The sequence below is a fragment of the Malaclemys terrapin genome, chromosome 11 (genome assembly GCF_027887155.1).
Source record: "Malaclemys terrapin pileata isolate rMalTer1 chromosome 11, rMalTer1.hap1, whole genome shotgun sequence".
In the NCBI taxonomy this organism is placed as follows: Eukaryota; Metazoa; Chordata; order Testudines; family Emydidae; genus Malaclemys; species Malaclemys terrapin.
Genome location: NC_071515.1, coordinates 10,402,947 through 10,428,860, shown reverse-complemented (window position 1 = coordinate 10,428,860; position 25,914 = coordinate 10,402,947). Strand labels below are relative to the sequence as shown.

General features: G+C 52.7%; 2 long non-coding RNA genes across 2 annotated transcripts; both read right to left on the bottom strand.

Moving 5' to 3' along the window:
* Positions 1 to 13,594: 13,594 nt before the first annotated feature.
* LOC128845553 (uncharacterized) lies at positions 13,595 to 18,046 on the bottom strand. Its single transcript, XR_008446673.1, has 3 exons — positions 17,967 to 18,046; positions 17,108 to 17,217; positions 13,595 to 13,662 (listed from the first exon to the last, which is right to left on the bottom strand). It is a non-coding gene; the product is annotated as an uncharacterized LOC128845553 (long non-coding RNA).
* Positions 18,047 to 22,952: 4,906 nt separating this feature from the next.
* Positions 22,953 to 24,364, bottom strand: LOC128845552 (uncharacterized). The gene is made up of 3 exons (XR_008446672.1): positions 24,274 to 24,364; positions 23,588 to 23,667; positions 22,953 to 23,031 (listed from the first exon to the last, which is right to left on the bottom strand). It is a non-coding gene; the product is annotated as an uncharacterized LOC128845552 (long non-coding RNA).
* Positions 24,365 to 25,914: the final 1,550 nt, after the last annotated feature.

Genomic DNA, 25,914 nt, shown 5'->3' with positions numbered 1-25,914 from the left:
ACCGCCCAACTTCTTATTTTTATTAGAGGTATTGATAAAAACTTTGAAATTACTGAAGAACTTGCTGGCATGTGCTCCATGACGGGTCGCACAACCGGAAAGGAAATCTCCAGTGAAGTGATAAAGTGCATGAATGATAAGTCGGGATTAGATTTCACAAACTTGGTGGCCATTTGTACTGATGGTGCTCCAGCTATGTGCCAAAAAAATGTTGGAGCAGTTACTCTTCTTGAAGAATTTATCGGGAGAGAAATAACCAAACATCACTGCATTATACATCAGCAGGTTTTTTGTAGCAAAGTCTTAAAATTTGAGCATGTAATGTCAGTGGTAGTTTCCATTGTAAACTACATCCGTTCTAGAGGACTAAAACATAGGACATTTCGAGGCTTTCTTGAAGGGGTAGACACCGAGTGCAATGACTTAATCTACCATACAGAAATGAGGTGATTGAGTCGAGGAAGAGTGCTCCAGCGTTTCGTTGCTTTGAAAGAGGAGGTAGCAAAATTCCTAGAAAATGGGCCAATAAAATTCCCAGAGCTTGAAAATGAGTCCTGGAATCAAGATCTCTTTTTCTTTTGTGATATTACAGCACACCTGAATGTTCTCAACATTCAACTTCAGGGAAAAAATCAACTTATCTTTCAAATGTGTGCAGCAGTGAAAGTTTTCAAAATGAAATTGAAACTTTTCAGAAGTCAGCTGTCAAAAGGTGAAATGTGTCACTTTCCCACTTGTGCACAGCGTATCCCTCAGCACAAACACGCCGAGTTAGGAGAAAAATATGCAAAGCACATCAATCTTTTGATTGAAGAATTTGACAGAAGACTTACTTTGTCTAAAGAAGAAGACGTCCAGTTGAAGCTGATTGAAGATCCCTTTTCTGTGGCTCCAGAGGAAGTGCCACTAGATTTGCAGTTGGAGGTTATTGAACGTCAGTGTTCGGCAGTTTACCGAAATAAGCACAGGGAAAGCAGCTTGCGGCACTTCTACAAAAGTCTGGACAATGAAGTTGCACTGAAAACGTTCAGCATTTTTGGACGCACTTACATATGTGAACAAACATTTTCCATCATGAACATGAATAAAAACAAGCAACGTTCTTCTCTGACTGACGACCATTTGGAAGACATTATGAAAATATCCACTTCAAATATGACCCCCGAATGTGACAAGCTTGTTGCCGAAAAGAGATGTAATATTTCTCATTAAATTTGCAAGGTAATTAAGAAAAGCTCAAATGTTTTCTTTCAACGGAACAGATGTTTTTCATTTTTCTATGATTAATAAAAAAAATTAAAATAATTTTAAAAATTGTTTGATTTAATTGAAAAATTCTTAATAAAGTATCACATACCCTCCCCCCCAAACCTTAGCTGTTTCAGCGGGGCGGTGCTGGGGAAGGAGGGTTTGTTTCCGCGGGGCTGGGTGGCGCTGGGGGGCGTGTTTCTGCGGGGCCGGGGGGTTTTGGCCCTCAGCTGTTTTCTTTGGAGTAATATGGCCCTCGCTGCTTTACGAATTGTTCAGGCCTGTTTTAAAGCTTACTTTAGTAACTGTATCGTTCTCAGTGCTCACTGTTCTCTACTAAGGTTTTTTGCTAAACTGGCTGCTTTAATTATTTTTTCATTTGGGCTCAATTTGGCGAGATTGGGATGCTTAGTTTCAAAGTGCCACCGAAGGTTGTATTCTTTTGGAACGGCTAACGTTTCGCGACACACGAGGCACAGTATTTTGTCTTTGGAAACAGTACATAAGTATTTATTCGTCCATTCAGTGTTGAAAACTCTGTGCTCTGATTCTATTTTTTTATTTTTCTTTTCACTCATGGTATCCATTATGAAGCTCAAGATTTTGTTGAATAAATTCACACACAAGGGAAACACTCACAGTCACACACAAAGAGAAGAGATATCTCATGGCGCATGGCACACTAGCAAGGCACTGACGGCATGTGGAAGCCTGTAGGTCCAGGGGTCACTATATTACTGCACACAGCAGTCAATCAATGCAGTTGTAGATAAATCTCTGCATTATGCATGTTTGTATAACTTTTATATGACTTTGTATTGAATCTTGGTACTATGCTATAGCGGGCTCCTAAGATAGTATAATTAAGGTAAAAGAAAACACCCCCACTCGCTAGTTTCCCAATACACACAGATTTCTCCTCCCTCCCTCCCAGTGCCCTTCCCCACAGCCCCACCACCACAACTAAACAATGCCCCACACAGACCCCCAGTGCCCTGACACACAGAGATCTCTGTCACTGCCCAGCACCCCCCAACACGCCCCCACTGCCTAGCACCCCAAAACACACAAACCTCCCCAACTGCCCAGCGCCCTCCACACCCTCACAGCCCAGCACCCCCCGCACACCTCCCAGACACTCACTCCACCACACCCTTCCCCCTTCCCTGGCCGCACTCACCAGCCCTGCTGGGAGGTCTCTGGCTCCTAGGGTGAAAGCGGCAAGGGGAGTCTCCAGTGGTGAGCGGGAGCCGGTTCACGAGAACCGGTTGTTAAATTTAGAAGCCCTTTTAGAACCAGTTGTCCTGCGCGGGACCGGTTCTAAAAGGGCTTCTAAATTTAACAACCGGTAAGTTGAAGTGACCAGGACCGTAGCTGGGGGGAGCAGAGGGAGCGGCTGCTCCCCCTGAGCACATTATCCAAAAGTGGCGCCTTAGGAGCCGACCCCATGGGTGCTCCAGCTCTCCGCCCCGCTCCCCGGCCCCAGTTCACCTTCGCTCCACCTCCGCCTCTGAACACTCTGCCCCGTTTCTCCCGTTCCCCCCCCCCGCTTCCCGTGAATCAGCTGTTCGCGCGGGAAGCCTGGGAGGGCAGAGAAGCAAGCGGCGGCGGCGCGTTCAAGCCCAGGGAGGCGGAGACGGAGCGGAGGTGAGCTGGGGTGGGGGGAGCCGTCCGCGCCACAGCAGGTAACCCGGGGGGAGGGGCGCGCACGGGAACCGCTCCCGCCCCAGCTCACCTCCGCTCCGCCTCCCTGGGCCTGAGTGCGAAGCCGCCGCTTGCTTCTCAGCCCTCCCAGGCTTCCTGCACGAACAGCTGATTCGCAGGAAGCGGGGGGGCTGCAAGCTCAGACTGACTCGGTGCTCCAGGCACTGCGCGGTGGCAGCGTGGCCCGGCTCCAGCCGAGCGGTGCGGTTCTAGCACCGTCAGCCACCTCCAGGCAGTGCGGTAAGGAAGCAGGGAGGGGATGTTGGATAGAGGGCAGGGGAGTTCAGGGAGGTTGTGGTGGGGTGGATAGGGGTCGGGGCGGTCAGATGGCAGGGAACAGGGGGATTGAATGGGGGCAAGGGTCCCGGGGGGCAGTCAGGAAGGAGCAGGGGTTGGATGGGGTGGTGGGAGGCAGTCAGGGGCAGGGCTTTCAAGGGTGGTCAGGGGACAGGGAGAAGGGGTGTTTGGATGGGGAATCAGGAGAGGAGTTGGATGGGGCGGCGGAGGGCAGTCATGGGACAGGGAAAGGGGTGGATGGGACAGGGGTCCCGGGGGGGGGCATCAAGGAACGCGGGGGGTTGGATGGGGTAGGAGTCCCGGGGGGGTGGGCAAAAAAGCGCTCAGGACGGGGGCGGTGGCTGAGCCCTGTGTCCCGCGGTGGGGGGCAAGGGCTCCGTGCCCGTGTCCCACTTGGGGCAGTGGGGAGGGGCAGAGGTGCGCGCGGGCTCCGTGTCCCGCTTGGGGCCGGGGGGGGGTGGAGGCATGGCGGCGTGCGAGGGCTCCATCCCAGTGTCCCGCTTGCGGCGCGGGGGGTGGTGGAGGCATGGCGGCGTGCGAGGGCTCTATCCCCGTGTCCCGCTTGGGGCGGGGGGTGGTGGAGGCGTGGCGGCGTGCAAGGGCTCTATCCCCGTGTCCCGCTTGGGGCGGGGGGCTTGGAGGCGTGGCGGCTCGCGAGGGCTCCATCCGCGTGTCCCGCTTAGGGCGGGGGGGGTGGAGGCGTGGTGGCGTGCGAGGGCTCTATCCCCGTGTCCTGCTTGGGGCGAGGGGGGGTGGAGGCGTGGCAGCGTGCGAGGGCTCCATCCCCGTGTCCCGCTTAGGGCGGGGGGGAGTGGAGGCGTGGCGGCACGCGAGGGCTCCATCCCCGTGTCCCGCTTAGGGCGGGGGTGGGTGGACGCGGGGCGGTACGCGAGGGCTCCATCCCCATGTCCCGCTTGCGGTGCGGGGGGTGGTGGAGGCGTGGCGGCGTGCGAGGGCTCTATCCCCGTGTCCCGCTTGGGGCGGGTGGGGGGTGGAGGTGTGGCAGCGAGCGAGGGCTCCATCCCCGTTTCCCGCTTAGGGCGGGGGCGGGTGGAGGTGTGGCAGCGCGCGAGGGCTCCATCCCCGTGTCCCGCTTAGGGTGGAGGCCCGGCGGTGTGCGAGGGCTCCATCCCCATGTCCCGCTTGCGGCGCGGGGGGTGGAGGCATGGCAGCGTGTGAGGGCTCCATCCCCGTGTCCCGCTTGGGGCGCGGGGGGGGGTGGAGGCGTGGCAGCGTGCGAGGGCTCTATCCCCGTGTCCCGCTTGGGGCGCGGGGGCGGGTGGAGGTGCAGCGGCGCACGAGGGCTCCATCCCCGTGTCCCGCTTAGGGCGGGGGTGGGTGGACGCGGGGCGGTGCGCGAGGGCTCCATCCCTGTGTCCCGCATGGGGCGCGGGGGGTGGTGGAGGCGTGGCGGCGTGCGAGGGCTCTATCCCCGTGTCCCGCTTGGGGCGGGCGGGGTGGTGGAGGTGTGGCAGCGAGCGAGGGCTCCATCCCCGTTTCCCGCTTAGGGCGGGGGCGGGTGGAGGTGTGGCGGTGCACGAGGGCTCCATCCCCGTGTCCCGCTTGGGTCGGGGGGGGTGGAGGTGTGGCAGTGTGCGAGGGCTCCATCCCCGTGTCCCACTTGGGGCGCGTGGGGGTTGGAGGCGTGGCGGCGCGCGAGGGCTCCATCCCCGTGTCCCGCTTAGGGCGGGGGTGGGGCCGGCAGCACGCGAGGGCTCCGTGCCCGTGTCCTGCTTGGGGTAGGGGGGCCGGTGGCGCGCGAGGGCGCAAAAATATCCTTGCGCCGGCATCAGGTCGGGGGGGGGGGGGCGCCTGAAAGCCCCGCCACCGCAGCTCTGATTGGGCTGGACTCAGCCGCCCGCATTGCTGGCTCCTGTTGGCGGGCAGGCACGCCACCGCAGGCCGTATGTTGTGCAGGCCTGCTATATGGCATGAACCTGTTAGTCCCTCATAGATTCGTCCACATTGCATCTACTTCTGCTGTCAAACCTTCTCGTGGCTCCATAGCATGAGAGGCCTAATGCACAGATTCCATCTCTTCCTACAAGGTCACAAAGAATGTATCAGAGATCGGAGGCTAATCAGAAGAAAGGGAAAAGGTCAATAATGCCGTGGCTGATGTAATGAACCAGCTGTCTTGCAACTCATCCTGTTATGGAAGGAAGACAGAGACGTGAGAGAAATGAGATTGCAATGTGCCCCAGACATATATATGGGGCACTGCCAGTTGTGAGAATATGGGACTGAGCAACGCTTTGCAATCTCAGTTCAACAAGTCAACAAAACTTACCTCAGCAAAGATGGCAACTGAAGTGAGCGTGTGCTTCTTCCTGCCCCACTTGGGCCTTGGGCCTGAAATCCTTCCCTCTCTCATGTGGGGCTCTGCAACATAAATACCCATGAGTAACAGGGACAGCAAGCTCTACAGAGCAAATCCGTACGGCAGATGGTAGAAAGAATAGCTTATACTATCTATCTATCTGTCTATCTATCATTACATGTTAATTCACTTACAGCATCTAGGCCTCCCCATTGTAGCTGAATGGCTCACTGTCAGAAGCTGGGATGTATCTGTTGAGGGGCTGGATTGTAGGATGAGAGTCCATGCATAGGCTCAGGCCAATGTCTTCCTATGTCACTGTCCAAAGTCTGGCACTAACATTCATATTCAGGCATCTAAACGAGTGGATTGATTTTCAGAGGAGCTGAACAGCCACGGCTTTGGCAGATTCGAGTGAGAAGTTCTTGGTATTCAGCATTTGAGAAAGGCCAGGCCACTTATTTAGGTGCCTGAGTGTGGCATTGCAGCCGCTGCCATGGGTCGTTTACAATGAATACGGAATCAACATCATCTCGGCACGACAACCAAGTTCAGGATCTAATCGAGCTGTATCCTCTCTGTACTGCTGTACGGTTGCGAAACATTGGGACTGCGCCACTCAGAGTGGGCAAAGCTGGAGGCTTTCCACATAAAATGCCAACGTTGTATATTGGGCATAGAGTGGAATGACTTCATTTGTAAAGCAGATGTTTATGGTCGCTCCGGTCTACAGACTACTGGGGCCATTGTCCGCAGACGGCGTCTTATGCTTTTCAGACATGTCGCGAGTATGCCACAAGATGTTCTGGCGAACGCCGTTCTCTGAGTGGCTCGTAACATCCGAGAGACAATTCCACCAATCAAGGGGTGCAGGCAGCCCAAAGGCAGGCCCCCTATTACATGGGTGCCTCAAGTCTATTCCGACGTTGGGCTCTCGGCCCGTCAAGCACAGGAACGGATCAATGGTGAACAATTGCTACGGCCGACCGTTCGGCTAAGCGTTGAAGAAGAAGTATGGATTTAGGTATCTAACTTTTGACATCCATGTTTGAAAGTGCTGGCCCAAGTGTCTAAAGAAAAGTGAGATTATATAATGTCAATGGATGGAGAGATGAAGGGTTTTATTTAACTGTCCAAGGGGAACTAGAGGCCTGGATCATACGAACAGCCATACTGGATCAGACCAGTGGTCCATCTAGCCCAGCATTCCATCTTCTGACAGTGGCCAGTGCCAGATGCTTCAGAAGGAATGAACAGAACAGGGCAATTTATCAAGTGATCCATCCTCATCATCCAGATTCCATCTCTTCCTACAAGGTCACAAAGACTGTATCAGAGATCTGAGGCCAATCAGAAGAAAGGGAAAAGGTCATTAATGCCGTGGCTGATGTAATGAACCAGCTATCTTGCAACTCGTTCCATTATGGAAGGAAGACAGAGACGTGAGAGCAAATGCCCTTGGTTTTACACTAACAGTCTTGTCACCTTTTTGTTTAGCTGGAGCCAGTAGCCATCATTCTGTTGAGTACTGGGGTCACTTAAACTCATCCCCAGCTGCCTACATCTCATGGGGAACAATGCAGGTAATTACCACAGGATCATGCAGGCACTGGCTTTGGGGCTGGGGTGGTGGCTCAGCTGACCTCCTGCAGTCACCAACTTCTCTGTGGGAACTCAGGGCCCTCCTGAGTCCCATCGGTGGCTTTGGGAAGGGTCCGGGCCACCCAAGAGATCTCTGTCAGGAGCATTTTCCCTCTCCTCCTGGCCAGTCAAGCAGCAGAACAGGTTCCTGAATCTAGCTCCTAGGGTCGGAGGTGACTGGTTTCTGCCACCATCCTGAACTTGCTGAATGGCCCATGAGACACTGACACGGACAGAGGAATCCGGATCTTGCTGCAGGCCACTGAGAGCTGAGACAGAGAGAGGAAGCTCAGGTCAAAACACATATCGTATTAGCATGCCCTAGCACCTGCACCATGGGCCTCTGTATCTTCCACAGGGGCGGCTCTATGTTTTTTGCCACCCCAAGCACGGCAGTCAGGCGGCCTTTGGTGGCATGCCTGCGGGTGGTCCGCTGGTCACGTGGATTCAGCGGCGTTTCTGTCGGTGATCTGCCGGTCCCGTGCCTTCAGCGTACCTGCTGCCGAATTGCCGCCGAAACTGCGGGACCGGCGGTCCTCCCGCAGGCATGCCGCCGAAGGCTGCCTGACTGCCCCCCTCACGGCGACCGGCACGCCGCCCCCCGTGGCTTGCCGTCCCAGGTACGCACTTGCTGCGCTGGTGCCTGGAGCCGCCCCTGATCTTCCACAGCAACTAACTCCTCCCAGATGCTCTGGACCCACCAGGGCTATCAGTGTCATCGCCAGCTGATAACCGCTTAAGTCCTCAGGGACATCTGCCCTTGGCAGCACCATCTTCCACTGCATTCTGGGGCATCCACCTCCTTAGCACCATCTCCCTGACACATGCCAGGGCCTCTCACCCTGCCTGGCATTTACTTTCTCCTGGTAAAACCTTCTGGCACCTGGAGATGGAAGTGATGCCTGACATCAGAGAAAACAAAGCTGGGACTGATGTCCAGGCTCTCTCAACAGCTACCTCTGGCCACGTCTAAATTGAACTCAATGCAGCAGCATGGCGGGGGAGTTGCACTTTTTCCTAGACTGGCTCACAAGTGGGAGGAATAGCTCAGTGGTTCGAGCATTAGCCTGCTAAACCCAGGGTTGTGAGTTCAATCCTTGAGGGGGCCATTTAGGGAACTGGGTTTTAACAAACAAACAAACACTATCTGGGGATTGGTCCTGCTTTGAGCAGGGGGTTGGATTAGGTGATCTCCTGAGGTCCCTTCCAACCCTGATATCCTACAAGGAGCATGAGCTCTCCTTCCACATGCAAACACAGCCATGTGGCAACTACTTACACTGAAGTATCAGCTCCTTCTCTTGCCTGACCATGGCGGGCTCTGAGCTTTGAACAGTGCAACCTGGAACGTACAATGGAAATGAATCTTGCAGGAGTTTTCACCTCCCCTGGGGCTACCTTTTAAAAAATGTTAATCTTTCCAACAAGCAAAACAGCTTTCAAGTGGTCCCTGGGATAATCAGACAAGTCCACAAGCTCCAAGACAAAGAGGCTCATGTCTTGGAAGATACAGAGAGCCTGATTGCCAATGGCTATGGTATTGCTGCAGTCCCACAGGGATTCCAGTCGGTGGAGCTGGAGGGTAGGGTTGTAATTTGCTCCAGGCCTTTTGATATAATCCCCAGCCCAACTGCCTCAAGGGCAGGAAATCTAGACACTAGGATCCCAGGGGGTTAATTCTTGCTGCTAGTGCCCTCCAAGCAGAACACGGGACAACCTCTCAGATAGAAGTTGCTTAAGAAAAGTCGTGGTTACCGATCAAGATGGCTGCTGCCCGTCGTATTGGAGCCTGGGGGCTTTGGAGGTGATCCAGACATTGCAGCAAGATGTCAGATACGCTCTTGAGCTTCAGCACCTAGGAATAGAAACCAAAGAAGCTTCTTGTTGCTGGGGCCGCAGGGTGAGGAGAAGAGAGATTTCATCTCCAGGTAGCTGCTTGGCTTGGAGGGGTGGGAAGAATGCAGCTCCCATCTCCATGTATCCTGGGGGCGACCATCTACATGCCAGGGAGTCATTAAATGACCATTTCAAAGTGTCACCAGACACATTGCTGGTGTCTGAGCTGCTGGCACTGCAGGGCTGGAGCCTGGCACTAGAGAACACTGAAGCCCGGTTGTATGGGCTTCATCTGGGGAGGACATTAGAGAGGGTGCAGAGCATAGGAAATACGGTGCAGAAGTGGCCAATGGGCTGGGGTCAGGTGAAAAATGGGGACATCCAGTTTCCTGCAGGATTGGGAAGGCATTTTTGCCATCAACTGATTCTTTATGTTGTGAGCTTTCACCTCCGTACTGAACTCCTGGCCAGGAGAATCTGGCTAAGGCCCCACAGTTGGCTAACTTACAACCCAGCATAAAGGAGGAGACTGGGGGAGTCCTGCCTGCAGGAGAGGTGGAGGGACTGCCTGAAGTAAATGCCACCTCCAGGAGGAAGGCTAGGGGGCAGGGACTCCTATCTTATGGAGGGAAACCAGAAGGACTGTTTGAAACACAGCCCAGCTGCTGCCAGGGAGGCTGGGAACAGCTTTGAGGAAGCTCCTCAGAAGTTGGGTGGGAAGAAGTCACAAGGAGCCACAAATCCAGGGCAGGAAAAGCAGAAGCTGCAGACCCCTGGGAGTTGCTAACAAGCAGGAAAAAGGGAGGAGCAGCTCAGGGAAGTGGTGAGGGATTGAAGGAACAGTCCTTAGCAGCCTATCATGGGGTCCGTGGGCTGGAACCCAGAGCAGAGGTCAGGTCTGGGTTCCCCAGCAAGAGGCAAAGTACCGACCTCAGGACTAAGAGACCAAGAATGATGAGGCTCAGATGGGGGCTGAGGGCCTGGCACAGAGGCCACTACATGTTGGGTTTTCCCATATTGGACTTTTCTGTTAACCCTGGAAGAGGTGACGTGGCCAGAGGGCCAGACCATGGAACCTGCGGAGTGTTGCAGAACCAGGAGGCTGGACAAGGGGACACCAGTGTGGAATAAGCCCTGCAACATCATGTCCTGGCATGAGGAGGCGCGTTGGCGGTGAGTGTGCCGTGTGACACAGACATAGGATAGATTTTACTGTATGGGGCTATGGATGTTCGAACAGTGACTTACGGCAGCAGACGTGTGAGAGGCTTGGTGCTCAGAGCTGTGGTGACTCTGCAGCTTCACAACCAGGTTCTCCATCACCTGTCCTCCGAGGGCCAGGTCAGCAGATAGGAACTGCCATAGCTCGGCCGCATTGCTAGAAATTCAGAAATACGGCAACATGAGGGACTGGATGGCTTAGGAGAAAAGCTATTAAACCTCTTCACCAATGTAATCTCTTTGTAAGAGAAATCCTCCTGTGGAGCCAACGCCCTGCCCAGCAATCCAGTCCCCAGAGCTTGTGCAATTCAATGTGGAGCATGAACAAGGACTCCATGGACCTCAGATTGAGAATCACTGGCACAGGATATGGAGCATTTCAGCTCAAGGCTGCCAGTGTGAATCTGGCCTCAATTGGTCACGACCTGTTACTGGCTGATGGCTAATACCGAGAGGCTGATGGCTAATGGCTAATACAGCTTCTCTGGCAGCAGATGTCCTATATGAAATGAACTAAGGGTCTCGGACCAGTGCCCAGTGCACGCTGTCCACATTACAGAGTCAACCACCATACTTGGCCCTTGTTGGTAGGTTCAGGGATTGAACGGCACATGGAGGCTGAATGAGCCTTTCTTGCCTAGTCGGCAGCCCCTCCAGCTATGAGCTCAGAGTGTTGTTAGGGGCAGTGTGGAGGAAGCTTCATCGTCACTTCCTGGGCTGCAGCTGAGGTCTTCCTTATCCAAGGGTGTCAATGGGGCACCTTTCACCAGCATTAAATTCCCTTTAAAAAAAAAAGGGAGCAGGCATGCAGCAGCGTGGCTCAGATCTCAGCAGCGCTCAGCCAACAACTGTGTGAGGGAGGGTTTCAGTGGAGTCCTCTGATATGCAGGGCTGGCTCTAGGATTTTTGCCGCCCCAAAAAAAATTTTGGCCGCCCCCACTTTTTTTTTCGTGCCCTCCTCCCCCAGCCCCGCCCCAACTCCACCCCTTCCAAACTCCTTCCCCAAATCCCCAGCCCCGCCTCCTCCCCCGGGTGTGCCACATTTCCCCCCCCCCATTGCTTCCTGGGGGCCCCCGCGAACTCCTACCCTAGCTCACCTCCGCTCCGCCTGCTCCCCTGGGTGGGCTGCCGCTCTGCTTCTCCCCCCTCCCTCTCAGGCTTGCTGCGCAAAACAGCTGTTTCGCGCAGCAAGCCTGGGAGGGAGGGGGGAGAAGCGGAGCGGTGGCGGTGCGCTCAGGGAAGCAGGTGGAGGCCGAGCAGAGGCAAGCTGGGGCGGTGAGCTGGGGTGGCGGGGGCACTTTTTCCCCATGCCCCGGAGTCAGCACCTATGATGGCCGGTTCCAGAATGCCGCCCCTAGAAATCTGCCGCCCCAAGCACCTGCTTGTTTTGCTGGTGCCTGGAGCCGGCCCTGCTGATATGGATTGCTTTTGGAACTCACCGCTTGGGATCATCCATCATAAAACCACGCTTTGCGTAATCACTGTTGCTCAACTTTTCCTGCCCAAACACAAATGTGCTTCAGACAGCAAACGTTCCACCTAGGCTCACTATCTGTACGTTCAGATGAAGGAGAACGGCGGAACGAGCTCTGCGCTTGCCAGCCGGAGTAGCAAAGTGATAGTGAACTCAAGAGCACAGACTTAAATCCACCCCCTGCTCCAGGACCCATGAGCACTGACCGTAGGTGTGGGGGACTGTGCTTTTGAGAACCTCTCCCACAGGCAGATCTCTAACAAGTCCCAGGGGCCGGGAGAGGGGGACTGGGAATGAGAGCTCCTGCCTTGCACATGGGGAGACACATTCAGGGAATGGGGGAGAGGAATCTCTGACAGGCGGATTTCGCTCGCTGTGGTTTGTGGCTGAAAAGAGAAGAGCCATCAGGAGGAGAGGGCAGGTAATTTGTCCCATGTAGAGGGGGGAGATTCAGTCCTCAACAGTCAGTGCTTTATACTTTGCCTTAGTAAGACCAAACAATGTGCTCAGTGGTGAGGTTCTCATATAGGGCCTCAAAGGATCACGCGAGGCCTGAAGAGTGGAGGCATTTCGTACCTGTCTGTAGGGAAGGAGTAGTCCAGAAGGCATGAGATCACTGTGTCCAGATGCTCCGCCTCCCCAGCCAGCAGGGCCACTAACTTCTTCATCAGGGTCCTGGAGCTGGGCTGCTGGACTGAATCCAACCGGCTGCAAACCCCAGCCACAAGGTCTGCTGCCTGAGAGAGAGGGAACGAGATGAGACGGGACAAGACTCTCATCCCATCCTGCAGCTGGGGCAAGAGGGAACCTCAGCATCCCTGGAGAATCAGAGTTAGCCTCTAGGTTTTGCCTAAAAGTCACAATTTCCTATATTATTGGCAGGGCTCATTTCAGAGCCTTACAAGGTGCATTGTCGCAAAGACCACATATCAATGGCTCAAAGGAGATGAGTCCTATCTAGGCACAATACAGGGGTAACATAAGAATGGCCATACTGGGTCAGACCAATTGTCCATCTAGCCCAGTATCCTGTCTTCTGCTGGTGCCAGATACTTCAGAAGAAATGAAGAGGACAGGGCAATTTATCGAGTGATCCATCCCCTGTCACCCAGTCCCAGTTTCAATCAGAAGGCGTAGGGACACCCTGTGCACGGTGTTGCACCCCTGACCACCTTGGCTAATAGCCATTGATGGACCTGTCCTCCAGGAACTTCTCTAATTCTTTTTTGAACCTGGTTATACTTTTGGCCTTTATGACATCCCCTGGCAACGAGTTACGAGTTGTGTTGTGTGAAGAAATATTTCCTTAGGTTTGTATTAACCCAGGTTTGTGTGTGTGTGTGTCTGTGTCTCTGTGTTTGTGTGTGTGAAAGGATAAATAAAACTTCCCTATTTACTTTCTCCACACCATTCATGAATTTATAGGTGTGGGCATCCCATGGATTTATACAGAGGCAATATGATATTTTCTGTCTTATTATCTATCCCTTTCCTAATGCTTCCTAACATTCTGGTAGCCTTTTTGACTGCCATTGCACACTGAGTGGATGTTTTCAGAGAATTGTCCATGATGACTCCACCCTTGAGTGGTAACAGCCGATTTAGACCCCCTCCGTTTGTATGTATAGTTGGGATTATGTTTTCCAAGATACAGGAATCAGACTAGAAGATCTGATGGTTCCTTCTGGCCTTAAACTCTCTGAACGTATCACTGTTCCCAGCACTGGGAATTCTAGTTTCCGTCCATCTCAGCAGCAGCGCCCCATACCTTCTCCACCTTAGTCCCACCGCTGTTCACCATGGCAGACAGCAATCCCTCTGCAGTTGGCTGGCAGTTATTCTTGCAGTGATTCGTCAGGCCATCCATAACAGTCAGAATGAAATCTGTCCTCTCTCTTGGGTTGAAATAGACTCCAAAGAGCTGAAGCATACAGGGAAAAGTGTAATTTACAAAAGGCCTCGTCCGGATTCCACGGGGGGCTGATAACTACTGGAGCCCAGAGAAAGCCCTGTCTGGGGGTTGCAGGTCCTCTCCAGCTTCTCAGGGGCTCTGTTTTACTCCTTTCTATTACAGGGCCCCAGTGGCTGATGAGGCTTCTGCTGAGAAACCATATCACTCACAGTGAGGCAAGAGGACTAGTTAAACCATTACAGTGGCCAATCTAGGAGTGCTGCCGTGCACGTCAGGATGTGCATTTAGTGGTGTCAGACACCTACTTCTCAGGCATCCGAGGTGCAAGGGTCACCATTAAAAGATCAGCAGTTGCGGGATCCATGTAGTAATATTAGTAATGACTGTTACAGTACTCGGTCTTTGACTGTGACTGTATGTGATACTCTCCTACAACACATCCCAGCAGAAATACAGCACCCAAGTCCTGATTACGACACCATCACCATACTTCCTGGCTTGCAGCCTGACCCAAAGACCATTGAAATCAATGGAAAGACTTCCATTGGCTTCAATAGGTTTTGGATCAAGCCTATATAGTATAGACCTCGTTGTGACAGCTTCTAACAACCCAAAGTACTAGAGCAGCAGGCGTTCAACCTTCCCCATATGGACACTCCCTTTCCTATACTAGGACCCTCCCAGAGTCCCCTTCCAAACTAGCCAAGACCCTGTCCCATTTGGCAATAAGGAAAGGGCAGGGTGGCTGTGCCCCCCAGGTTGGGAACCCATCTGCTAGAGCAGTGGTTCTCAATCAGGGATACGCATACCCCTGGGGATACACACAGGGGCGGCAGGTTTGTATAATTTTTGGCATTGCTCAGAATGGGTCCAAGTCCCGCCTCCCCCTACACCTGCCTAAGGCTCTGGGAGGGAGTCTGGGTGCGGGAGGGGGTTTGGGGTGCAGGCTCTGGGAGGAAGTTTGAGTGCGGGAGGGGTGCAGGCTCTGAGATGGAGTTTGGGTGCTGGGTGCAGGTTCTGGGTTGAGGCAGGGGGCTGGGGTGCAGGAGTGGCTGCGGGCTCTAGGAGGGAGTTTGGGTGCTGGGTGCAGACTCCGGGTTGAGGCAGGGGACTGGGGTGCAGGAGGGGCTGCGGGCTCTGGGAGGGAGTCTGGGTGTGGGAGGGGTTTTGGGGTGCAGGCTCTGGGAGGAAGTTTGAGTGCGGGCTCTGGGAGGGAGTCTGGGTGCGGGAGGGGGTTTGGGGTGCAGGCTCTGGGAGGAAGTTTGGGTGCAGGAGGGGTGCAGGCTCTGGGAGGGAGTCTGGGTGCGGGAGGGGGTTTGGGGTGCAGGCTCTGGGAGGAAGTTTGAGTGCGGGAGGGGTGCAGGCTCTGAGATGGAGTTTGGGTGCTGGGTGCAGGCTCTGGGTTGAGGCAGGGGGCTGGGGTGCAGCAGGGGCTGCGGGCTCTGTGAGGGAGTCTGGGTGTGGGAGGGGTTTGGGGTGCAGGCTCTGGGAGGAAGTTTGAGTGCGGGCTCTGGAGGGAGTCTGGGTGCGGGAGGAGGTTTGGGGTGCAGGCTCTGGGAGGGAGTTTGGGTGCAGGAGAGGTGCAGGCTCTGAGATGGAGTTTGGGTGCTGGGTGCAGGCTCTGGGCTGGGATAGAGGGTTTGGGTGTGGGAGGGGGCGTGCGGCTGGTCCAAGGATGAGGAGTTTGGGGTGCAGCAGGCAGGCTGACCCTGGGCTGGGCCAGGGGGCCAGAGAGGAGGACTCCCCCCAGCCCTCTCCCTGCTGGCGGCAGCGAGCTCTGGGGGAGAGGAAGGGGGGGCCTCCTCAACAACCCCCAACACGACACTCATCCAAGCCCCCCCAGGCTGCTGCTCAGGAGGTCCAGCCAGGATAAGCCTCCCCCTCCCCTCCCCTCCCCCGAGTCGACTCGGAGTCTCCTGCCGAGGGCGGGGGGGAGGGCTGCCATGCGCTCGTCCCCTCCTCCCTCCGCAGGCGCAGCAGCCGCCTCGGCCTGCCCCCGGCGCCGCTTCCTTGTAGCCGGCTGCGGCAGCGGCTGGCGAGGGAGCACAGTGCGGAGCTGCAGGGGGCAGCCGCCCGCTGCCCAGGGAAGGCAGGGGCGCTTGGGGGAGGCGCGCGGGGGTGGCAGCCGGGGCCGGGGGAGGTGCGTGGGGGCGGCAGGTGGGGCTGGGAGAGAGACCCGGCCCCGAACGTTGGTGGAGCCGGGTCCCCTGGGCCCTGAATTTTCTCAAGCCTGGGCACCATGGGCCCATATAACTTGCCGTCCCTGGGGGTACAGGGGGTACATCAACTCATCTAGATATTTGCTTAGTTTTACAACAGGCTACATAAAAAGCACTAGCAAAGTCAGTCCAAACTAACATTTCATACAGACAATGACTTGTTTATACTATCTACTATATCAGTGTTTCTCAATCTGGGGGTGGGAACCCCCAGGGGGGTCATGGGATGGGTTTAGGGGGGTCACAAGTTTAGGGTCGCCATTGGCGGTGGCAAGCAGGGCCCCCGCAAATCTAAGATACATGCAGAAGCTGAAGCCCAAGCCAAGCCCACTGCCTAGGTTTGCCAACTTTGTAATATTTAAAAACCGGACACTCATGCAGGAGTGCTGGACCTCTTCTGCCCTGCCTCTTCCCCCCGAGGCCCTGCCCCACATTTGGGCCTCTTTTCCCCTTCCACTGTTGCTCACTGCTCTTCCCCTCTTCCCTGCCCAGGTCAGGAGCAATTTGCCTGCTGGGAGCTGCAGCCGCATGATGTGGGTAGGTGGCGGCCCCGGTTGAGTAGGGGCTGGTGCGGGTGATGACCTGGCACCTCCCCACCTCCCTTACCCGCAGTAACTGGACTTTGGGTGTCCAGTCAGTAGATCTGACCGGACACTATCAGATCCCCTTTTCGACCAGATTTTCTGGTCGAAAACCGGGCACCCGGCCACCTTACCACCGCCCGGGGCTCAAGCTGAAGCCCGAACCCCGCCCCCTGGGACTGAAATCAGGTACAATAGTCTGGAAAGGTTGAGAACCACTTGCTACAGAGTAGATCACTCTTTATGAGCATTTGTTGTCTTCACTGTTGTAGCCGTGTCGGTCCCAGGATATTAGAGACACAAGGTGGGTGAGGTTCTATCTTTTATTGAACCAACTTCTGGTAGTGAGAGAGACCAGCTTTCGAGCTACACAGAGCTCTTCTGTCTCTGTCTGAAGAAGAGCTCTGTATGGCTCAAAAGTTTGTCTCTTTCACCCACAGAAGTTGATCCAATAAAAAAATTGGACCTCACCCATCTTGTTTCTTTCTGAGCATGTCATTTCTAGCCATGAGTAAGGGCAGGAGCTGTAATTCTTGGGTAAGCCATACACAATAGAGATGGGCGATCCAGGGACAGGAAGTAGTTTGGAGCTGTGCGATACCGTATTGTATTGACACCAATGTAGAATGGTCATTAGTGCCAGGATGTGATTACCTCTGCGATCCTGGAGGGGCTGTTGCAAACCACAGTGGGGCTCCAAGCAGCCAGAAATTCCTTGTTCCTCTGTTCAGTCCATTCCACATTCTTTCTGTCCAACTGTGCAACTGAAATACATGTTAATAACACTCTTAACTTTCCATTCTGCTTCCTGGCTTCTGCTCTCATCCCTCTTTACTGGACAAAGCCCTTTGTTTGGCCCTGATCCAGGAAAGCATTTAAGCACGTACATTATTCTAAGCAGATGAATAATCCCAGGGACTTCCGTGGGAATACTCGCCTGATGAAAGTTACAGATGTGCGTAAATGTTGTGCTGGATCAGGGCCTTGACCCCCAGAGTAAAGTGGCTCTATCAAGTGGTGACTGGAATCTAGCCAAAACACTTCAGTGGCATAGAAGTGGATTAACACAGTCATGAATCGAGCCCCAGATTTGGATCCAGATTTCCAACAGCCATCAAAGTTCTGGGGCGTTCGGGGTACAGGCATCTCGAACTGAACTAATTGGTCTGATGGCGTTTAATCCCCTATCATCGTGTCCCACTGACCCTTCCCATTCCCACTGACGGAATGAGCTCTACCAGTCTCAGTCTGCGGTAACGTGTGTTGCCTTTCTATGTATTCCCCCCTCCCCTTTCCTTTCTTTGAAAGTCAGGGCTAGAATTACGGGATGACTATCAGACGCTTGTTTCTAGAGCCACAAAAAAAACAGCACTCTGTTCAAAGGAACAAATACCGAGCCAGATGCTCTACTTCCTCCTCAGGCACTATCCTGAACGGGAGCTTTGCCTGAGGAAAGTCTCTAGCATTTAGCTCCCAGGAGGGGGATTCAGATGCTCATCACTGCATCTCTTACTCTTTTGGCGCCACGCAATAGAGACGAGGTAATGAACAGCCCCTGCTGCCTTTGAGCTGATCGCCTTGACGGGATCCCCACAGCGGATCCCCAGCACTGCAACCAGGTGTCCGAGCCTGGTGAATGGAGACGCCTCCTAATTGTACAAAAGAGGAGAGGAGGAATCCATTACCACTGCAGGTAAAGCGGGCTGTGTCTCCTAGGCAAGGAGTCTATATCCACACAGTCCCTTTCTATAATGGGGCGTGATCCTCAGCTCTCCCTCTTCAGAAGAGGCTTGGGAGCCAGAAGAAGAATATAGGGCTCGATCCCGCACCACAGATGTCCACTGGAGTTTTGCCACAGACGTCAGTGGGAGCAAGATCAGGATCATAATGATCTGTAACAGCTGAGGTGGGCTGGAATGGAGAGACCTCTTCCTGCAGCTCCACAAGAGGAAAGTATCCCATGGTACTAGGATGAGGAATGGAGGCAAACAGGGAACCAGCTGGGGATGAAATGTCTTCAGTCTCTAAGATTTTGAAATCTCTTTTCTCTGAAATTCATTAGATCCAACCATAGAAAAACCCATTCTTCCTGTGCCCCTTGTTAGCTGCCTCTCCTGCATTGGAAAGAGGTGGCCTATTCCTCCAGGGCACTGGATTTATTTTCCAAGTGTATCAGACGCCAACCCATCTCAGTCAGGATGATGGACGAGCAACAAGATCGGTTTTTCCTCCGCCTATTAGGGAGCATTGCACTGTGGGGCCCAGCAACATACTTCTAAGCAGGAAGTTTCTCTAGCGTAGGAGAGTGCCCTGTAGGTCTAGTTTGCAATCAGGTCACTAGAAGTCAAGAGTTACTCACATCCAGTTTGACTTCTGTGGCCACGAAGTTTAGGAGCAGTATGCTGCTCCATACAGCCCTCTCCCGCCGGCAAGCTTCCCTGGACTGCATCCAGGAGTCCATGAGCTGCAGGAAAAACAAGAGAGGTTAAAAATAACAGGGGGAAAGGGTGTATACAAGTGATCCCCAAAGGATAATCTTTATTCTGGTTGAATCATCTCACTCTTACAGATACAGGCTGTGTCTGCTTTGTGCAGACTCAAAATACACATGGAATTCTTCTCTTGGAACGAAAGCAAAGTGCATTTCTCTCTGAGGGCCCAGTCACACACCCGCTGAAGTCAATGAAAGTTTTGACATTGATCTAAGGACTGATCCAATGCCCATTGAAGTCAACGGAAAGGTCCCCATTTGATTTCAATGAGCATTGGATCGAGCCTTTAATGGATGCAAGATTGGGTCCTATGTAAGGAAGGGAAGGGCCAAGTCTTCTCTGGACAAGCCACACAATCCAGCATTTCATTCAGCAAAATAAGAGCAGCTGAAGGAAAACTTCTATTCTTTCATGATTGCAGACTTTGGGCCAGCCCTCATGCTCTGTAGTTAGCGGCAGTCTTGGTTCCCATTGCACCCATTGGTTCTCACTGTGGGACAGCTGGAGCTGGGAGTTCTGTGGAGGCCAGGTGCCAGCCCTCACAGGGGACTAGAGTCCTGGCAGCGACCCCTCCAATTGCATCAGGAGTGGCAATGATGGGCAGTAAAGGGAATAACGTCCTCATTTGGAAAGGACACTGTGATGTAAGGGCCACCTGGAAACAGGAAAGAAACTGAGGGTAACAATGGAGGAGATTGTCAGACCTCACAGATGGAAATAGAAGACTCCTGCGTGCTACATGAACCTTGTCACATATGCCCTAATAGGAGAACCCTGTGGAGATGGGGCACTCCGTTCTTTCCTTAACTCTCCTTTCCCTCACAAGCTCTTGACAAGATTTTCCTGTTCCTCTTCCCTACCTTACCATCCTCCAACCGGCATCTCCAGATCCTGTTTACCTGCAAGATCCTCTCTAGCTCAGCCGGAACTGGATTTTCTAAAATCAGACTCAGGAGCATCTCGTTGAGGGTCTGCAATGTTTCAATGAAGAGAACCTGAAAGGAGGGGGAACCGTTATGCTCAGCGCCACAGAGCTGTGGATTATAAAAATAATTTATCTTATGGGCTTGAGGCAAGAATCACAGGGTGAAATTCTTTGGCCTGTATTATACAAGAAATCAGGCTAGATCAGGGGTGGCCAACCTGTGGCTCCGGAGCCATATGCGGCTCTTCAGAAGTTAATATGCGGCTCCTTATATAGGCACAGACTCCGGGGCTGGAGCTACAGGCGCCAACGTTCCAATGTGCCCAGGGGTGCTCATCAGGGGCGTAGCCAGGTGGAGGGAACAGGGGCAGTGGGAAAAAAAAAAGGCGCCACCCGCTGCGGCGCTTTTACTGACAGGGCGGCGCTCCGGGTCTTCGGCGGCACCTCGGCAGTGGGACCTTCACTCACTCTGTGGGTCTTCGGCGGCACCTCGGCAGTGGGACCTTCACTCGCTCTGCGGGTCTTCGGTGGCACGTCGACTGCGGGACCTTCACTCGCTCTGCGGGTCTTCGGCGGCACGTCGACTGCGGGACCTTCACTCGCTCTGCGGGTCTTCGGCGGCACCTCGGCGGCGGGACCTTCACTCGCTCTGCGGGTCTTCGGCAGCACCTCGGCAGTGGGACCTTCACTCGCTCTGCGGGTCTTCGGCGGCACGTCGACTGCGGGACCTTCACTCGCTCTGCGGGTCTTCGGCATCATTTCGGCGATGAAGCTTCAGTGCCGCCGAAGACACCCAGGGCTAGTGAAGGTCCCGCCGCCGAAGTACCGCCAAGACCCGGAGCGCCGCCCCGTCAGTAAAAGCGCCGCAGCAGGTGGCGCCTGTTTTTTTTCCTGCTTCCGGGTGAGTAAAATGAAAAAGGCGCCACTTGTGCTCGGTGGGGGAGCGGCCGCTGCCCCGCTTCCACCCTAGCTACGCTACTGGTGCTTACTGCTCAACCCCTGGCTCTGCCACAGGCTCTGCCCCCACTCCACCCTTTCCCGCCTCATCCCCTGAGCCTGCCGTGCCATCGCTCCTCCCCTCCAGAGCCTCCTGCACGCCACCAAACAGCTGATGGGGACGTGCGGAGAGGGAGGGGGAGGCGCTGATCAGTGGGGCTGTCAGAGGGCAGGAGGCGCTGGGAGTGGGGTGGGGGAGCTGATGGGGGGCTGCTGACATATTACTGTGGATCTTCAGCAATGTCCATTGGTAAATTCTGGCTCCTTCTCAGGCTCAGGTTGGCCATCCCTGGGTTAGATGATCTAATGGTCCTTTCTGGCTTCCAAGCCATAAACCAATAGAATGTATAGTTCAGACCTTGTCCTAAGACAAGGTCTATAAAAATAAGGCCAGATCCTCAATGAGTGCATACTGACATAGCTCCATCAGCGGGCGTGAAGCTACACAGATTCATACCAGCGAAGGGTCTGGCCCATACTTCTTGTCCACAATAGTTGCTAAATAATTAGCTACTTCACTTATTCAATAATGTGAGTGCCCTGAGCACAAGAGAAACCATATTTAGATTTGTTCTGGGCAGTGAATCCTTCAGGAATCTCGAGAAAACTAGCCTCATGTTTCAACTGATATTGGCCTGCCGTGATTCAAAGCTGTGCTCTTGACAATCACCCAGAAAGCCAGATGCATCGTTATATCCATGCCTCCTTTCCATTATAAACCAAAGGAAACTGAGAACAGAAAGACATCTGCAGTATAAATGACCCTTTTCTTATAATTGATCTTCCAAATCATCCCCCAAACCCGATGTAATGAATTCATCAATGCCTCCCTTGGGAAGATAACATGCAGCAAAGCCCTTATCAGAGAGTAAGGAAAATGTTATAGCAAAAGAAAGTCCTACATTGAAATGAGATTTTTTAACATTAGAAATAAATATCACTTTAATAAATATATCACCTTGTCTTTGCAGGAGTGCCGCCAGCTTTTCTGCTGCCCTAGGTGGCGGAAGGTCCCGCCCCGAAATGCCGCCCCCCACAGAGGCGGTGGAAGGTCCCGCAGCCGAAATATCACTGTGGTCGCCACCCCCCAAATTGTAGCGCCCTAGACGACTGCCTAATGGGTTGCGCCGGCCCTGTGTCTTTGCCCTTTACTCCTCTGGGTCTTAGATACTATTCACTCCAATGATTTGGTTAGAGAGAGCATATGTGAGCATGCGGGATGTGAGGCAAATTAAGTGTTCTAAATTCTATTGACTTTGGTAGTGAATTTGGTCCAGTGTCTGTAATTTCTCTCCCCTCAACTTTAGGGCCATAAATGGCTTTTCAGAATTAAAAAAGCGCAGGCACTGAAAGCTTTAGCAACTCTGACAGTACGGGTCAGATGTTTAAAGATTTGCCACCATATTTACACCCACAATTTGCAGGCGCAGCTTTGCTCCTACTGGTCTTTTCACCCGTCAAGTTGATCACTTCGATGCCAAAGTACTGGATTTAGGTGTGAAATCAGGTATTTCAGGTGCCCACGTGAGATAAGGTGTAACTACAAATAATTGCAGGTCAAAAGTAGGGACTAAAGTAAAGTTCAGGCTGAAAATGTGGCTGTATCGAGTGCCGCAGGACCCCAACTTTATTCAGCCCCTTCATGCAAGAGGACCTAGCTGTGGGAGGTGCCACACACCAGAAATACCCGGTCAGTGATCAAACAATAGCCAGCCCCATTTCTGGGGCAAGCACTAAGTACGTTTTCCTCATTCCACATGCCTCATTCTAGCTTCACCACCCAGATTGGGATCCCCAGTAGTTCCCTAGTAAATTGAAAATGGATGGATCATTTTCATAATTGGGAATGTGGCAGCTACTTGCTGTATGCATGGGACGAATGATCAGGGCCACGTCACCGGGGCTAAAGTCCCCAACTGATACTCCACAATGGCGTTCCATGAGAAATTTCGCTGACAGTGTAGTCACATATCCCCAATATGGGCCCAAAGTAAGTAACAGGAAACCATTCTTGAGTTACCTTTGTGTACTGGCCGCTTATGCCCCTGATTACTCCTTGCACCTGCAATGTCATTAGAAGTGGCAGGGAAAACACGCTCTTGAGGAATGTTCTCAGCAGGACCCATCTCTGGTGGGAGCCCATGGCCTTCACCACATGCTTTTTGCTGGTAAAAGGAAGAAGCCTGGATTGGACTTTGAGGTGCTGAAGCGTAACGGAGGCATCAGATGGTAAGGACATGAACTGAGGGTTATGCTGAAGGAGCGTGAGACTAAGAGACATCTGGACTATACAAGAGAACAAGATCATGTGAACAGTAACAATGTAGAAGAGTAAGACACTGGCAAAGATTAACAGAATACAGGAAAAGCACGGGAGGGCAGGGACTGGTGACCCGAATAGTAAATCCAGCTCAGAAACGCTACAGAAGAGAGTGAAGGAAATGACTCAGCTGACACCTCCAGAAAGAAAATCATCTCAAAATGTCTGCAGAGACTCTTGTCTTTAAATCACATGTGGAGTAAAGAGGATTACAATGTTACTGGGTAGAAAATCATCAGTCAGCCATGCAATAGTCCCCCAGCTCCTCCCCAAAGAGTCCTCAGCATCTAAAGAGAAAAAGGCACGAAGTGAGGGACTGCTATTGGCAACTCTGGTCCCACCGAGCATGGAGTGAGAAGCCAGGTGTGAAGGCTGGGCAGTTAAATGAGAAGTCACGTTACCTCAGCTCGATAATGATGGCCATGGCCTGGAGCCGTATGGTGCTGGAGAGAGAGTCCCGGGGTTCTTTCTTAATCATCTCCTGTAAGTCACAAAGGGGCAAACATAGTAAATGAGACACAAGTGCTCCCAGCATCAGTCCTACTCCCTCACACATTCATTGAGGAGGTTATACAAAGCCCTGGCATCACAGCTAACTCCGGAGGCCTCAAAAAAGGCGAAATTAGCCACAGGCTTCTCCGGAGTCTCCAATAAATCCCCAGCTAAAAGAACATCAGATATTCCAAAAGTAACAAGGAGCCCAGCCAAACCCCAGGATCTTCCTTTCTGATGGAAGAGCTCCCAGATCATGAAGCTACTCAGCCAGTGGTGTTGTCCAAAGGGATCTCATCTGTTTCTACCCAGCCACAAATTCACTCCCTCATTTCCTCATCCATCTCTGTTCACTCATCTCCTACTTCCCACCAACTAGCATCCTCTCTCTGTCCATTCACACTAATATTTCCAGTCAATCAGCACTGACCTCAATTTTACACACTGAAATAATTGCTTCAGTGTATACAACAAAGTTCTTTACAACTCTCCAGACTCCATGGACCCTAGCGTGGGGTTAGCAGCTAAGTATTCTCCACAGTTCATCAACCTTTTCCAACCAACAACACGGACCCTGTGTATATTATTTACTCACCACTATGGCTCCTGCAGTGTCTGATGCAAAGTTGTGAATAAAAAAGTCAGGCATGTTATGCCAGTCGATGCTCTTGCTGAGAACAAACAAGAGTCTTAAGAAACTTTTTTTCATAATGAAATCCTAAACCAAAATGAGAAAAAATATATATCAGGGTGAAAGGGATTTAGATAGAGAACATCATCGGGTAGAATATTCTACCTTCATTCAAAACCCCTCCACACGGAACACCTGGTAGATAAATTAACAATGTTGCAGAGCAATGAATAATCAGGATCTGAAATTGTGGTGAGTTGAGGATGATGATGTATCCGGGCAGCACCTACAATATACTGGGCTCTGTGTGCAAACAAAGGAAGACACAGGCCCAGCTCCCAAGAATTGACAGTCTAAGAAGGGTTCTGATGGCTTCCAGCAGAATGTTGGATTGTGTAGGACCTGACTGTGTGAGCTACTTGTTCAGAGAAGGGTTGGATCAAGGAGAACAAGCAGAACAGCAATGGGACTCCATGTGGAGGACTCCACACAGGGCCTGTTTTCTGTAGGACAAGTAGCCAGATGTAGCGTGACCATGTGTAATAAATGAAGGGGGGGGCTCCCTTTTATGAACACCCAGCCAGCCAGTTAGGTATAAAGGCCCTCTTGGTAGCTGTTCTCTGCTTGCTTTACCTGTAAAGGGTTAACAAAGTTCCCCAGCTAAAGGAAAAGGAGTGGGCACCTGACCAAAAGATCCAATGGGAGGGCTAAAACTTTTTAAAATGGGGAAAAAACTTCTCTTTGTCTGTGTCTGTTCTCTGGAGACGGGACACGGAGCAGCAATTCTGTGTAAGGCTGGAACCAGGTATGAAAATTCATCTTCCATACCGAGAAAAATCACTGGACAGGGAATGTTTAACTAGACGCGATCAGGTTTATTTCTTTATTTTGGCTTGTGGATCTCCTCTGTGCTAACCCCAGATACTTTTGTTTTGCTTGTAACCTTGAAGCTGAACCTCAAGAGAGCTATCTTGATGCTTAGTTTTTGTAATTGTTTTCTTTTAAGATCTAGCAAAAAGCCTAAGTTCCAGATGTACTTTCTTCCTTTTTGTTTTTAACAAAATTTACCTTTTTTAAGAACAGAATTGGATTTTTGGTGTCCTAAGAGGTTTGTGCATGTTGTTTAATTAGCAGGTGGCAACAGCAGATTTCCTTTGTTTTCTTTCTCAGCTCTTCCCCGGGGGGTGGGGGGGGATTTGAAAGGGCTTGAGGATACCCCACAGGGAAGAATTCCCAAGTGCGCCTTCCTGGGTCCAAGGGGTTTTTTTGCATTTGGGTGGTGGCAGCGTTTACCAAGACAAGGTCAGAGAAAAGCTGTAACCTTGGGAGTGTAATACAAGCCTGGAGTGGCAAGTATTGATTTTTTAAATCCTTGCCAGCCTCCACCTTCTGCACTCGAAGTGCCAGAGTAGGGATTCAGCCTTGACACCATGTGTATAAGCGACAAAGCTGGACCCATTTGTTTTGTCAGTGAAGGTCTAAGGGTACGTCTTCACTACCTGCCGGATCGGCGGGTAGTAATCGATCTATCGAGGATCGATTTATCGTGTCTCATCTAGACGCGATAAATCGATCCCCGGACGCGCTCTCTGTCAACTCCGGAAC